Raw genomic sequence first — 14,153 nt, forward strand, 5'->3', positions numbered from 1 at the left:
TCTTTTTTTTTATTTTAAAACAGGGTCTCACTAAGTTGTTGAGGAGCTTACTAAGTTGCTGAGGCTGGCCTCAAACCTGCAATTCTTCTGTTTTAGCCTTTCAAGTATTGAGAGATACTGGGAAGCTTTCAGGTATTCATATTTTATTTTGTATCTATGTACCCAAGTGAATTGATAGATGTGCATTTCAGTGTTTGTCAAAGTATTATTCTTTCTGTGTCTGGGAGTTCAAAAGTCTTGGCATACTGCTCTATTTGTGTAAACTTCAAATGATAGCTTATGTGTATAGAGATATGTTTTTCTGCACAAATGTTTGTATATGTCTGTGCTTTCTGTAGTTCTTAATCCCAAACTGGACCATATATGACTCCTCCATTTCCAACAATACTTTACATTCATTGACCTTGAATATATCCTTATATAGGTAGCCCAGGCAGTGGAAACTTTTTTCTTCCTTTTATGACTTTGTGTGTATGTGTGTTTGTGTTTTGGAACCCAAAACTCTTTAGTCCATGATTAGCTACTGTACTTCTTTTCTTCTTTCTTCCCCTGCCCTCAAATAACTTCTCTTTTGCCTTTCCTTCTCTGTGATTTTTCATCTGAGTACCGATTTGGGGGGAGGAAGGAATATCTGAAGTCAGCAATACTGGGTTAAGAAAACAATTGTGAGCCTACACAATGCAAGTTCACATTTGCACCCCTGTGTGTTGGATAATAAGATTCTTATATACAAGACACAATGTTTGGGCTAGAAATCAATACACTCAAATTTAGAGGCAGTCAATTTCCAGGCAAAGTCTTTATGTTAAGACTTTGGAATAACTAGGAAGTCCTCTCTACTTGTAAATTGTTCTTACACTGGTCTGATACAGTACCTGAAGGTCCAACATTAGGTCTTTTGTATGGCAGGTACTTTGCCCTGTTCTGTACATAGAGCTGAAGTGACCAGCTTTGGGAAACCCTCTTATTTTAAAGATTGTCAAGGCTCTGTTTTATTCAGTGAACCTGTATTCTCAAGTTCTGAAGAGTCTTCTGAGCCTCTAGGAGCATTCCTCTGGGATATGAATTTGCTGTAACACTAAGGACAACTCAACTTCCCCTTTCTGCCTTTCCCTGATTTTAAGTCAATAGCTCCTTATCAAGCATGGGCCATATCAAAGCCCTAGGTTGGATAAGGGAACCAGGTACAAATATTTCCTCTCTTCCTCTTCTCTGCTCTCCAACTAGTTACACACTCCTCATTCCTGTTAAGAACATAGCAAATCAGATAAACCAATCTGAAACTGTTTTATTTGCCCTTTCCCCCCAAAGTGTGGCATTTTCAAAGAGGGCCTGAGCACAGCTTTATGTATTCCTGTCCACACTTAGGCAGGATCCTTACCTTCTCAAATTAACCTACTCTCTCCTCCTTGCTAAAGTGAATCCCCATTTCATCGATTTGTTAGACAGGACACATTCTGATTTAATTAACTTCACTTACGGTATAAATGATAACTAGATTAATTTGTTTATTTTCCAAATAAATGCCCATTTTGAAGAGGAGCTTGTTAAAAACAAATAACTCTTATACTCATATGGTAGGGTTTTGGCAGAAACCTGGGGTTTCTTAAGGCTTTCTTGGCCTCTCAAGATACAACATATAGAGACTGAAATCATGGCACATACCTGTAATACCAGTAATTGGGAGGCTGAGATAGGAGATCGAAAGTTAGAGGACAATGTCATCAATGTAGCAAGACTCTCAGGAACTTAGGTAGGCACTGTTTCAAGATAAAAAAAAAATTAAATCGAGTTTGGGGTGTAGTTCAGAGGTAGAATGCCCCTGGGTTAAATTCCCAATGTCACACACACACACGCACGCACACACACACACACACACACACACACACTCACACACACACAAAGTAGATACAATATATAGTCAATTGATGTCTTCTTCCAAAGGATCATAAAATGATGAAAATCATCCAATTCTTCCAGTGATCATTTTCATTCTCAGCAAACCTCATAGCCATGCGTAATGATGCAAAATACTCTAGTCTTTTTCTCTACAGAAAAGACTGCTGGATACCATAAAAAGGAATGGATCATAGTAGAAGTATGATTGAGTGGGGTGGCAAGAAATCCTCTACATATTACCCATAGCCACCCACCTGAAGCTTAGGTCCACTGATTTCCCCATTTGATTGTTGGGCAATTTTCATAAATATCAAGAATTTTTCTTTTTTCCTTTTCCTCTTCTCCTATTTCTACTTCAGAAAGCACTTAAATTCCAAATGGTGACCTACAAAGGAAGTCATATCATCATGGGACCTGGCTTCTGAGAAATAAAACTCTAAGTTAGAAAACCCTGAGAAGTATTCATTTATACTATTTATTAAGATGAAGGTAATTATAGTACCTACTCTTATGAAACTGAGGTTCAGAGTAGTTAATTAATTTGATCAAGATCAAATACATAGTAGGTTTTGAAGCTAGTGTTCAAACTCAGGTCTGTGTGACTAGAACTTAAGAATTACTTTGCTACCTCCATTTAATGTATATGACAAAGAAAAAGCAATAATTAATGCATGAGTCCTAGTCACACTTTTATTGTTAGGTTTAATGTCTTATTAATATTCCTATACTATTCTCCCTACATTAAACTCATTAGTAAATATTTGTAAATATTCCTGAATTCTTAGTCACACATATGCATGTAAATTTTACATCTGAACTTCACAATAGACACCTAGACCACTAATGTTTATGCCCTAAAATCTTTAATCAAAACTTAAGCTTTTACTTGAGCTACTAAATTAATACTTAGTACATTAGCAATTATGGGTAGAATTCTGAATACTGGATTTATGTTCTATTACTTTTTGTAGAAGGCATTACTCTGTTCACTTGTGACTGGAACTAATTGTATCAAAGAACACATACTTTGGTAGAGGTGAGGTTACATATTCAGGGAGAGGAGGATTGCCTTGGGTATTCCATGACCAGGCTGAGCCAAAAGAAACCTGTCAGATGGCCAATCAATCTTAGAAGATTGGATAATTTATGGGCTTTCAGAAGCTGTCTAAACAATGGGAAAGACTATTTGCCTGCCCAGAAGGAAAGTATTCCAGGGAGAATACGCTATTGGAAAAGGTTCAGAGGTGGAATTGGGATGTGACTGTAGGGAACCTGAAGCAGGTTTATCTTCACACCTTAAATGAATTAAAAGGACACTCCTTTTTAATACAAACATATCAGAACTTCATATTTAAATAAGTGTTGTCCTCTTCAAAGCGGACATCATGGGAGGCAATGTTCTTAATAGTCTTCTTTGAAACATACTTTTGAAAATTCTATTCTGGCTTAGCCTACAGATCCCAGTGTTTAAACTGGATCTACTATTCAAGACAGAAAGTGAGAAGAACTAGCTGGAATGTAGGAGGGTTATAAACTTTGTAATAAGACTCATGGATCCTTATCCATCACCTATAATAACTGCTTGGGAAGGTAGAGAGGTTCTTTCTATACCAAATGGCAAATGGAGTCATCTTACTTGATTAAAGTTGGGGAGACTTATATGGCCCTGGAATATTCTTCCAGGGTTTAAGGAAAGGCCTTTCTTTTCTGTGTTTAACTTGAGATGATAATAAACCATACCATCAGAGCTTATTTGCATATGGAGAACTAAATGAAATTAGATGACAAATTTTGTACTTTTTTGGGTAGAAAGCACAAAGATTGCTTTCTACCCTTTATGAAATAGACTCCATGTGATCAGTGAATGGATAGAAAGAAAAGCAAAAGATCTCTCAAGAGAGCTGATATGTTACAAAACTAAATAGATGTCATTGGATAGTACAAGATTTCTGAGGCTAAGTTAACCAGGATGTCATCCCAGAAACTCATTCAAACAGCTCAATAATGTATGTGGTATTTATTGTATCAGCAGCTTCAGAGATGCTGCAACTATGGAAGTACTCAGCTGTCATTTAAATTCAACAATGAAAAAAGTATGCAAGAAAATTATGCACAGTTTGGGATGGAGCCTGGAGTACTTACTGATCAGGGTCACTCAAATGACATTGGACAAGAATCAGATAAATGTCAGGGCTTGTGAATTTTATACTGTGTATATAAACAATCTTACAATAACTTAAATGTAAAAGGAGAAAAAGAAATGGAGTTAGGGTTAGTTAAAAGTATGAATAATGGATTAGCTATAATATTTATTAAGCACATATTACATGCTCGATTTTATATGTATTTATTTATTTATTTATTTATTTATTTATTTATTTATTTGGTGGTACTGGGGGTGGAACCCAGAGGTTTTCTACCTCCGGGCTACACTCCCAGACCTTTTTTATATTTTATTTGGAAACAGGGTCTCACTAAGTTGCTGGAAGCCACACTGAGTAGCTGAGGCTGGCTTCGAATCCGTGTGATCCTCCTGTTTCAGCCTCCCAAGCGCAGGGATTACAAGCGTGTGCCACCATGCCCAGCTTACATGCTCGATTTTTAAAATATACTGCTTCAAAATAAATGGGAACAGAAGTTATTGTTCCCGTTTTAATGATAATTAAACCAAGGTACAGAGAGGTAAATAACTTGCCTAAAGTTAAACGCGTAGTAATCAGAAGAGCTAGGAATGAATATAGAGCTCAGAGAATCCAAAGTTCATGTTCTCCATTAGTATATTAAATTACTCTTCCTTCCTTCCTTCCTTCCTTCCTTCCTTCCCTCCTTTTTTTCTTTCTTTATTTTGTGATACTGAGGGTGGAACTCAGGGGCATTCTATCTCTGAGCTACACCCCCAGCCCTATTTTTTATTCTTTATTTTGAAACAGGGCCTCACTGAGTTGCAAAGGGCCTCACTAATTTCCTGAGCCTGTCCAAGAACTTCAATCCTCCTGTCTCAGTCTCCCAAATGCTGGGATTATAAGCTTGGACCACCATGCCTGCCTCGCTAGTTACTCTACAAAGATAGGTGAAAGCTGGGAGTGGTGACACATGCCTGAAATCCCTGTACTTCAGAGACTGAGATAGGATAATCACAGCCAGCCAGCCTCAGCAATTTAGTGAAGTCCTCTGCAATTTAGCAAGACCCTGTTTCAATATAAAAAGTAAAAAGGGCTGAGAGTGTAGCTAAAAGGTAGAATGACCCTGGGTTTTTTCCCCAGTACCAAATAAAATAAAATAAAATGCATCTGTACATGTGCATAGAGAAGAAAGAACGAGAATAAATTAGTGTTAATAAAAAGGCTAATAATCTGAGGGAGGAAAGCTTAAGAATGTGAGCACCAATCAGATCCCAGAATGGTCCTGATAATAACAAGGAACGAGGAAGGAAAAGTTAAAAAGATTTTGTACGAAGATTATAAACTGGTGGCCCATTGGCCACCAGCCAGCACACATTTTTTTTATTTTTTTATTTTTTATTTTTGGCCGCATGGTGTTTTTTTTAAATATCAAATTTACTGCCAGTGTCTAAAATGAGAAGCTTTTGCATAAAATACTGGTTTTCAGTCCCCTTCCCCTTGAATTAGAAGGCCTGGCAACACAGGGATGCAAACTTGCAATGCAAAAATCAGCTAAAACAAAGTTGCACATGCACTGGGTCCTTGCTTTCCAGTTATCCAGAGTCTCCCACATGCCCTACACTGGGCAGTTTTGCTCCTCAGGCTACCTGCTTAGCTAGCCCCTGAAACATTTGCATTTATCACTGCTCGGCTTAGATGTTTACAGTGGGTGAGTGCATGGTTCTTTGCTTTTTTGAAGAAGAAGAAGATGCCATCTTCTGGAAGAGATGACAAAGAAAGTAGGGCAGGGCAATTCTCAGAAGGTGACTCAAGGTTCTAAATGGTCTATATGACTCACTTGACTAATGTTTGGAAGGAACCAGAGCCATTGTGATGTCATCTGTCAGCCTAGCTGAAGGTTGGTGTGTTCTTTTCATTCAGTTGTTTGGGGAGGAAGAGTGGGATGTTGACTTTTTTTTCTTGTTTGTTTTGAATTCAGGGTTAAATTGTAACCTGTTTTTTAGTTGAAGTATGGAGGGCAGTGTCTTAGGTAAGGCAGAATTCAAGATTCAGTGGTAGAGCTTGCAAGGAATTGCAAGGAATCAAATGTGGCCAAAGGTGTTATTGTCTCCTAGAAGTGGAGACTGTAGCCTTGAAACAATAAAGATTATCCAACTACATTATGTTTACAGAAGAAAATTGGGAAGTAAAGCAGTAATTCAGCAAGATGCTTGCTATCTTTTTAAAAACTTAATTTATTAAGGACTTAAATCAGGAGCTATTACAACTCAATAAAAAGTTTAATTTGAAAATAGGCAAATTATTGCATAGACATTTTTCTAAGGAAGATATAAAATTAGCCAAAAACACAAGAAAAGGCACTAAACATTGTTAGTCACTGGGGAAATGCAACTCAAATTGCAATGAAATATTACTTTGCACTCTCCGATATGGCTATGATAATTATAATAGTAATAAAAATAACCAGAACAGTTGAGGATGTGGATAAATTGGAATATTTATTGATTTCTGGTGAGAATGTGATAATTATGAGTACCTTGGAGAATAGTATGGTGGTTTCTCAAAACATTAAACATACAACTATTATACGATCCAGCAATTCCATTTCTAGTTCTATGAGTATAAAAAGATAAAAACACATTTCCACATAAAAACTTGTGCATGAAAAAACACATTACTCCTACTACTCAAAAATTCCATGTCCATCAACAGACAAAAGGATAAACAAAATTAGGTATGTTCATGCAATGAAATATTATTCTGCCATAAAAAGGAACAAAATACCACAGTATGCAAAAATAAGAATTAGCCTTGGAAATACAATGGTAGATGAAAGAAGCCAGACCCAAACACATTGTATGAATTCATTTATATGAAATTCCCCAAATAGGCAAATCTATAGAGATAAAAATAGATTATTGATTCTTCAGAAATTAGGGGAAGAATTTGGAATGAGTGACTACTAATGGATGTGGAGTTTCTTCTTGAGGTAATTAAAATGTTCTAAAATTAAATGATGTTGATGGTTGCACTTCTCTGTGAAATATCAAAAGCTATTGGATTATATATGTTAAATGAATGAATCACATAGTATGCAAATTATAACTTCATAAAGCTGTTAAAGTGAATTTGTGAAAAATGTAACTGCTTGCATTAGTTTTTCCTGAACTTGGGGGTAGGGAGGGAAAAAGCCAAGAGATTTCTGTTTTTTATTGGGGTTTCCATTCTTCCTTACATCTTCCAAAAATCCTTTAAATCACTGCTTCTTTGGAATTCAGTTTAAGTCTTTAAGTTAATGAAGAATTCTGAGGATCACTGCTTAGCACAAAAAGTTCCATTCAAATTGACAATCTGGCTTCACTGTACATTTGTATATTTATTTACCTCATCCTCCAGACCAATCTTCTCAGTGTAGCTTATTCTCTACATGAGCAGAGTTGCAGAATATCATTGAATAAAAAATAATGAAACAAAGTAATTGACTGCCTAATTAGTTAAAAAATCTAAGACACTACATAGAAGTATCAAAGTCTAGCATTTAAAAAGACCTTGAGGAAGCCAGGCGTGGTGGTGCATGCTTGTAATCCCCACGCTTGGGAAGCAGAGACAGGAGGATCACGCTGGTTTGAAGCCAGTCTTGCTGGCCTAAGAGACCCTGTTTCCAAATAAAAAATATAAAAATAGGTCTGGGAGTGTAATCCGGAGGTAGAAGGGTTTCCAGGAACCCCAGTACCACGAAAGAAAGAAAGAAAAAAAGAAAGAAAGAAAGAAAGAAAGAAAGAAAGAAAGAAAGAAAGAAAGAAAGAAAGAAAGAAAGAGACCTTGAGGTAGTTGTGGTGGCACATGCTTGTAATCCCAGTACTTTGGAGGTTGAGAAAGAAAGACCCCATTTTCAAGGACAGCCTCAGTAAGTAGTGAGACTCTCACCAACCTAGTGAGATTCTGCTTCAAAATAAAAATTTTAAAAATAGAACCAGCAGTATAGCTCAGAGGTAGAATGCCCATGTGTTCAATCCCTAGTACCACAAACACAAGAAAAAAAGAAGAAAAGAAAAGAAAAGAACTTTAAACTAGAGGAATATTGAACTGGGATTACACGTGCATGGTGGAATGTTTGTCTAATCTCAGTACTTGACAAATAAAAATCACAGCTTTGAAGACATTCTCAGCTACTTGCTGAGGCCCTCTGAGACTTAATGAGACCCTGTTTCAAAATAAAGAATTAAAAATAGGACTGGAAGTATAGCTCGGAGGTACAATTCAACTGGGTTCAATCCCCAGTAATACAAAAATAAAATAAAATTGAAATAAATAGGAATGTATTCTGGACAGATTCATTAGGTAGTAGAAAATACTTTATATTAAGATATATACAATGAAAGCAATTCTGTAATTTCTTTTGATGTGTGATCCAGGCAGTCTCCTTGTCTTATTGAACAGATTCTTCTATTGTGAAACCTGAATACACTGCTGGGAAACCTCGGCGTGTCCAAAAGGAGAAACTTGGGTCACTAAGAAAAGCCCTGACAAATCAAAAAAGGAAGTGGGGTGGATAAAATAGCGGCTATATTTTGGGGGTGGGAAGGACTAGTCATTACTGAAGAGCTTATAAACAGCCCTAAACAGGCAGACAGCACTTCAACTCTAAGTCCACAAATAAATTACACTAGCTATGACTTAAAAATATTTATATTGATGTGGGGGGAAATTACTTTAAAGTGGAAACTCCCAGGCAATTCCTAATTTTATCTAAAACTTCCCTTTCTCTATGTAAAACTAAATGATTTCCTTCTGTGGTTTTATCAATGGGCCAGAGGTCTGATAACATTGCTTCCTTCCTACACTTGGAACTCTGCCATCTCACTAGGAAGAAGTAATAAATTTGCCTTTCTGGCCTGGCTGGAGCTCAGTGGAACAAGAGGCACATGAGATGTGGGACCATAGAATGCAGAAGCAGGCCAGTGTGATTAGCCTCAGTGGACTGGAGTAGACTTTGATTTGAGTCTGCTATCTCCATCTCTGTGAATGTTGATCATCTTGCAAATCACCGTGTTTGGCCTAGCTAGTCTGCAAATTGAATGAAGAGTACAGTTTGTGTCTTAGCATTTTTGTGCTGCTATGATGAAATAGTATAGCCTTGGTAATCTAACCAACAGGAACATTTCTCAGAGTTCTGGAGTCTGGGTGTTCAAAATCAAGGGGCCAGCAAGTTGTGTCTGATGAGAGCCTTATCTCTGCTTCCAAGATGGTGCCTTGTTTCTGTATCTTCTGAAGGGAAGGAATGCTGTGCCTTCATATGAAAGGATGTGAACTCCTTCTAGTTCTTTTGTAAAGGCACCTAATGGACTTAATTACCTCCTTAAAGGGCACAACTCTTCAGACCACCGGAAAGGGATTAAGTTTTAACACATGAATTTTGGGAGACATTAGTTGTAGCATACCACTTCTAGCACCAAATTCATGTTTTTTTCTTATGTGCAAAACATATTCATTCCACTATGTGTTTTTCCAGCATCATCTCAAAATTTAAAGCCCAGAATTACATACAAGTCATATGTAGTTGATGCTCAAAGATGGAGTACATCCTAAAACAAATCCTCCCTTTAGCTGTGAGACTGTGAAATCAACCAAGTTATGTGCTTCCAAAATGCAGTGGTGGGGCAGATACATAATAGCTTTTCCCATTCCAACAGAGATAAAAAAGGGGTAACAGGCCCCACATAAGTTCAAAATTACAGAAAGCAAACATTAAACTTGAGAATAATCTTTGACTCCATGCCCTGCCTTCTGGACACTCTCAGGTCCAGCAAAAGTGCTGTATGATTGGTTGTACAATTTCACTCATACAACTAGGTACAACATATGCTGCAGTTCTTGCTTAAAGTCTGGTGCCTACACCTTTCTAATGCTAACTTGTGTATTGGTAGCTCTGCAGTTCTGGAGTCTCTGAAACTCTCTTTGGTGGCCCTGACTCTGTGGCCATTCTGAGCATCACCCTTAGTAGGAGCTCTTTGAAGAATTATTTTATAATATTTTAAATATTTTTATTGGTGCATTATATTCATACAACATATTGGGGTAAAAAACTTGTGTGTACAAACATGTACTCATCGCTGATTTAACCCCTACCCAATTCCCACCCCATTCCCTCCCCGTCCCTCCCAACCTTGCTTGGCTTAGTGATTGACATCGATATGTTTAAGTACATTGTGTGTTTTAGAGGTTTTCCTCTTTCCCCCCTCCTTTCTCCTCCTTTAGGTTGTCTTGTTTGCTCCTCTATAGGATTTCTTCTTTCAAGAGTTCCTCTTATGACCTATTTCTCCCTAACTCTCACATATTAGGGAAATCATCTGATTTCTTATTTTTTTGTGACTGACTAATCTCACTTAGCATAATGTCCTCCAGTTCCATCCATTTCCCTGAAAATGATGTAATTGAGTTTTTTTGATGGATGAGTAAAATTCCATTGTGTACATATCCCACAGTTTTGTAATCCATTCATCTGTTGATGGACATCTTGGCTGGTTCCATAGTTTGGCTATGGTGAATTGTGCAGCTATGAACATATGTACACATACATTAGTTTGGTAGTTTGGTTTCTTTTCTTTTGGGTAGATACCCAACAGTGGTATTGCTGGATCAAATGGTAGATTTGTTCCCATTCTTCTGAGGATTCTCCATACTGTTTTCCAAAGTGGTTGCACTAATTTGCAATCCCACCAACAATGTCTTAGAGTTCCCACTTCTCCACATCCTCGCCAGCATCTGTTGTTGTTTGTGTTTTGAATGATTGCCATTCTAGTTGGAGTTAGGTGAAGTCTCAGGGTAGTTTTGATTTGCATCTTTCCAATTGCCAATGATGTTGAGCATTTTTTCATGCATTTATTGGCCATTTGAATTTCTTCTGTTGTGAAGTGTCTATTTAGTTCATTTGCCCATTTTGTTATTGGATGCTTTGTTTTCTTAGGGTTGAGTTTCTTGAGTTCTCTGTATATTCTACATATTATTCCTCTATCGGTGGTGTAGGTGGCAAAAATCTTCTCCCATTCTGTTGGCTCTCGATTGAGGTTCTTGATAGTTTCCTTTGCTGAACAGAAGCTCTTCAGTTTCATGCAATCCCGTGTATTGATTCTCCTTTTAATCTGTTGTGCCTTTAGGGTCTTGTTGAGGAAATGTTTGTCTATACCTATGTGTTGTAGTGTTGGACCTATGCCCTCTTCAAGGAGCTTCAAAGTCTCTGGTTTAATTTCCAAGTCTTTGATCCATCGTGAGTTGACTTTTTTACAGGGTGAAAAAGTGGGATTAACATTCAATTTTCTGCATATGGTTAACCAGTTTTGCCAACACCATTTGTTGAAGAGGCTATCTTTTTTCCAGTGTATGTTTTTGGCCCCTTTGTCAAAAATCAATTGGCTGAAAGTGTGTGGACTTGTTTCTGGGTCTTCTATGCTGCTCCCTTGGTCTATATATCTGTTCTTTTGCCAGTAGCATGCTGTTTTTATTACAATGGCTTTGTAGTATAGTTTAAAGTCAGGTATTGTGATTCCTCCTGCGTGGTTTTTGTTGCTGAGAACTACCTTGGCTATTCTGGGCTTTTTGTTATTCCAGATAAATTTAAGGACTGATTTTTCTATGTCTGTGAGGAATGATCTTGGTAGTTTAATGGGCATTGCATTAAATCTGTAGATCACTTTTGGGAGGATGGCCATTTTAATGATATTTATTCTGACAATCCATGAACGTGGAAGGTCTTTCCATCTTCTAAGATCTTCTTCGATTTCTTTTTTCAGTGTTTTATAATTTTCTTTGTAGAGATCTTTTACCTCCTTGGTCAAGTTTATTCCTAGGTATTTTATTTTTTTGTGGGAGATCCTGAGTGGAAGTGTTTTCTGAATTTCTTTTTCAGTGGAATTATGGTTGGTGTACAGGAAAGCTTCTGATTTTTTAAGATTGATTTTGTATCCAGATACCTTGCTGAATTTGTTGATCAGTTCTATAAGCCTTTTGGTTGAGTTTGTTGGGTTTTCTAAATATAATATCATGTCATCTGCAAATAGTGAAAGCTTAAGTTCTTCTTTTCCTATTTGTACTCCTTTGATTTCCTTTTCTTGCCTTATTGCTCTGGCTAGAGTCTCTAGTACTATATTGAAGAGAAGTGGTGATAGTGGGCATCCTTGTCTCGTTCCAGTTTTTAGGGGGAATTCTTGAAGTTTTTCCCCATTTAATATGATGTTGGCAGTGGGCTTATTGTAGATTGCCTTAATAATGTTGAGATATGTTCCTTCTATTCCAATTCTCTGCAGTGTTTTTATCATAAATGGATGTTGAATTTTATCAAATGCTTTTTCAGCATCTATTGAGATGATCATGTGGTTTTTGTCTTTGATTCTGTTTATATGATGAATTACATGGATTGATTTTCGTATATTGAACCAGCCTTGCATCCCTGGGATGAACCCTACCTGGTCATGGTGAATGATTTTCTTGATGTGGTTTTGAATGCGTGTTGCTAGTATTTTGTTTAATAGTTTTGCATCCAAGTTCATCAGAGATATAGGCCTGTAGTTTTCCTTCCTTGAACTGTCTTTATTCGGTTTGGGAATTAGAGTGATGTTGGCTTCATAGAATGTATTTAAGAGAGTCCTGGCTTTTTCTATTTCCCGAAATAGTTTGAGTAGTATTGGGGTTAGCTCTTCTATAAAGGTTTTATAGAATTCACTTGGGAAACCATCTGGTCCTGGACTTTTCTTTGATGGTAAGCTCTTTCTTGCTGTTTCAATCTCTCTGATTGCTATTGGTTGGTTTAAGTGTTCTATATCTTCTTGACTCAGTTTAGGAAGGTTGTATTTATCTAGGAAGTTGTCGATTTCCTCCAGATTTTCCATTTTGTTGGAGTATAGTTTTTCAAAGTAGTTTCTGATAATCCTCTGGATTTTTATGCTGTCAGTAGTAATGTCTCCTTTTGCATCTCTTATCTTCATAATTTGGCTTGATTCTCTTTTTTAGTTAGGTTGGCTAGTGGTTTATCAATCTTTTTAATTTTTTCAAGAAACCAGCTTTAGGTTTTGTTGATTTTCTATATTGTTTTTTTATTCTCTATTTTTTTAATTCCTGCTCTAATTTTAATAATTTCCCATCTTCTGCTGGCTTTGGGGTTCAATTGTTCCTGCTTTTCAAGAGCTTTGAGGTGTGTCGTTAGACTATTTATTTGAAGATTTTCTGTTTTTCTTATGTGAGCACTCTGTGCTATAAATTTTCCTCTTAATACTGCCTTCATAAGTGTCCCAGAGGTTTTGATATGTTGTATCTTTATTTTCATTTGTTTCTACAAATTTCTTGATTTCACCTCTTACATCTTCTATGACATTCTTCATTCAGAAGTGTGGTGTTCAGTCTCCACATGATTATATTGTTTCTCTGGGTCTTCTTTTAGTTGATTTCTAGTTTCATTCCATTATGGTCTGAAATGACACTGGGAAGTATGTAATATTTTTTAAATTTGCTAGTGCTCATTTTGTGTCCCAGGATGTGATCTATTTTGCAGAAGGTTCCGTGAGCAGCTGAGAAAAATGTAAACTCCGCTGTAGTTGGGTAAAATATTCTACATATGTCCAACAGATCCATTTGATTAATGGTGTTCTTTAGTTCTGAGGCATCTTTACTGACCCTTTGTCTGGAAGATTGGTCTGGTGTTGTGAGAGGTGTGTTGAAGTCTCCCAGTATTATTATATTAGGATTTATGTGTCCACCCCTCTCTGGAGCCTGGTTGCTGGTTGAGTGCGTTGGTCTCCAACTGTCTGGTCAACACACCGCTGCTGCCAGCAGTAAGGTGCTGCTGTCGTGTCCTCGGCCGTGAGGTTGGCGTAGTTCTTCTCTGGTTTTGACCTCTGCTGAATCCCTGCGGGGTGTGCTGATCCCGGCCCTTGGGAGCTTTAGACACTCCTTATGCTGAAAAAACTGCTGACTGCCACCCAGCTGTTCAGCACCTGCTCACCTTAGCTCGCTGTCCACCCCTCCTCTCTGGTGCCTGGTGGCTGGTTGAGTGTGTTGGTCTAGAGCCGTCCAGAGAACTCGCTGCTGCCACCTGCAGTAAGGCACGGCTGCTGCGTCCTAGGCCGTGAGGCCGGCGTA

This window comes from Muscardinus avellanarius, assembly GCF_963383645.1.
Source record: "Muscardinus avellanarius genome assembly, chromosome: X".
Classification (NCBI taxonomy): Eukaryota; Metazoa; Chordata; class Mammalia; order Rodentia; family Gliridae; genus Muscardinus; species Muscardinus avellanarius.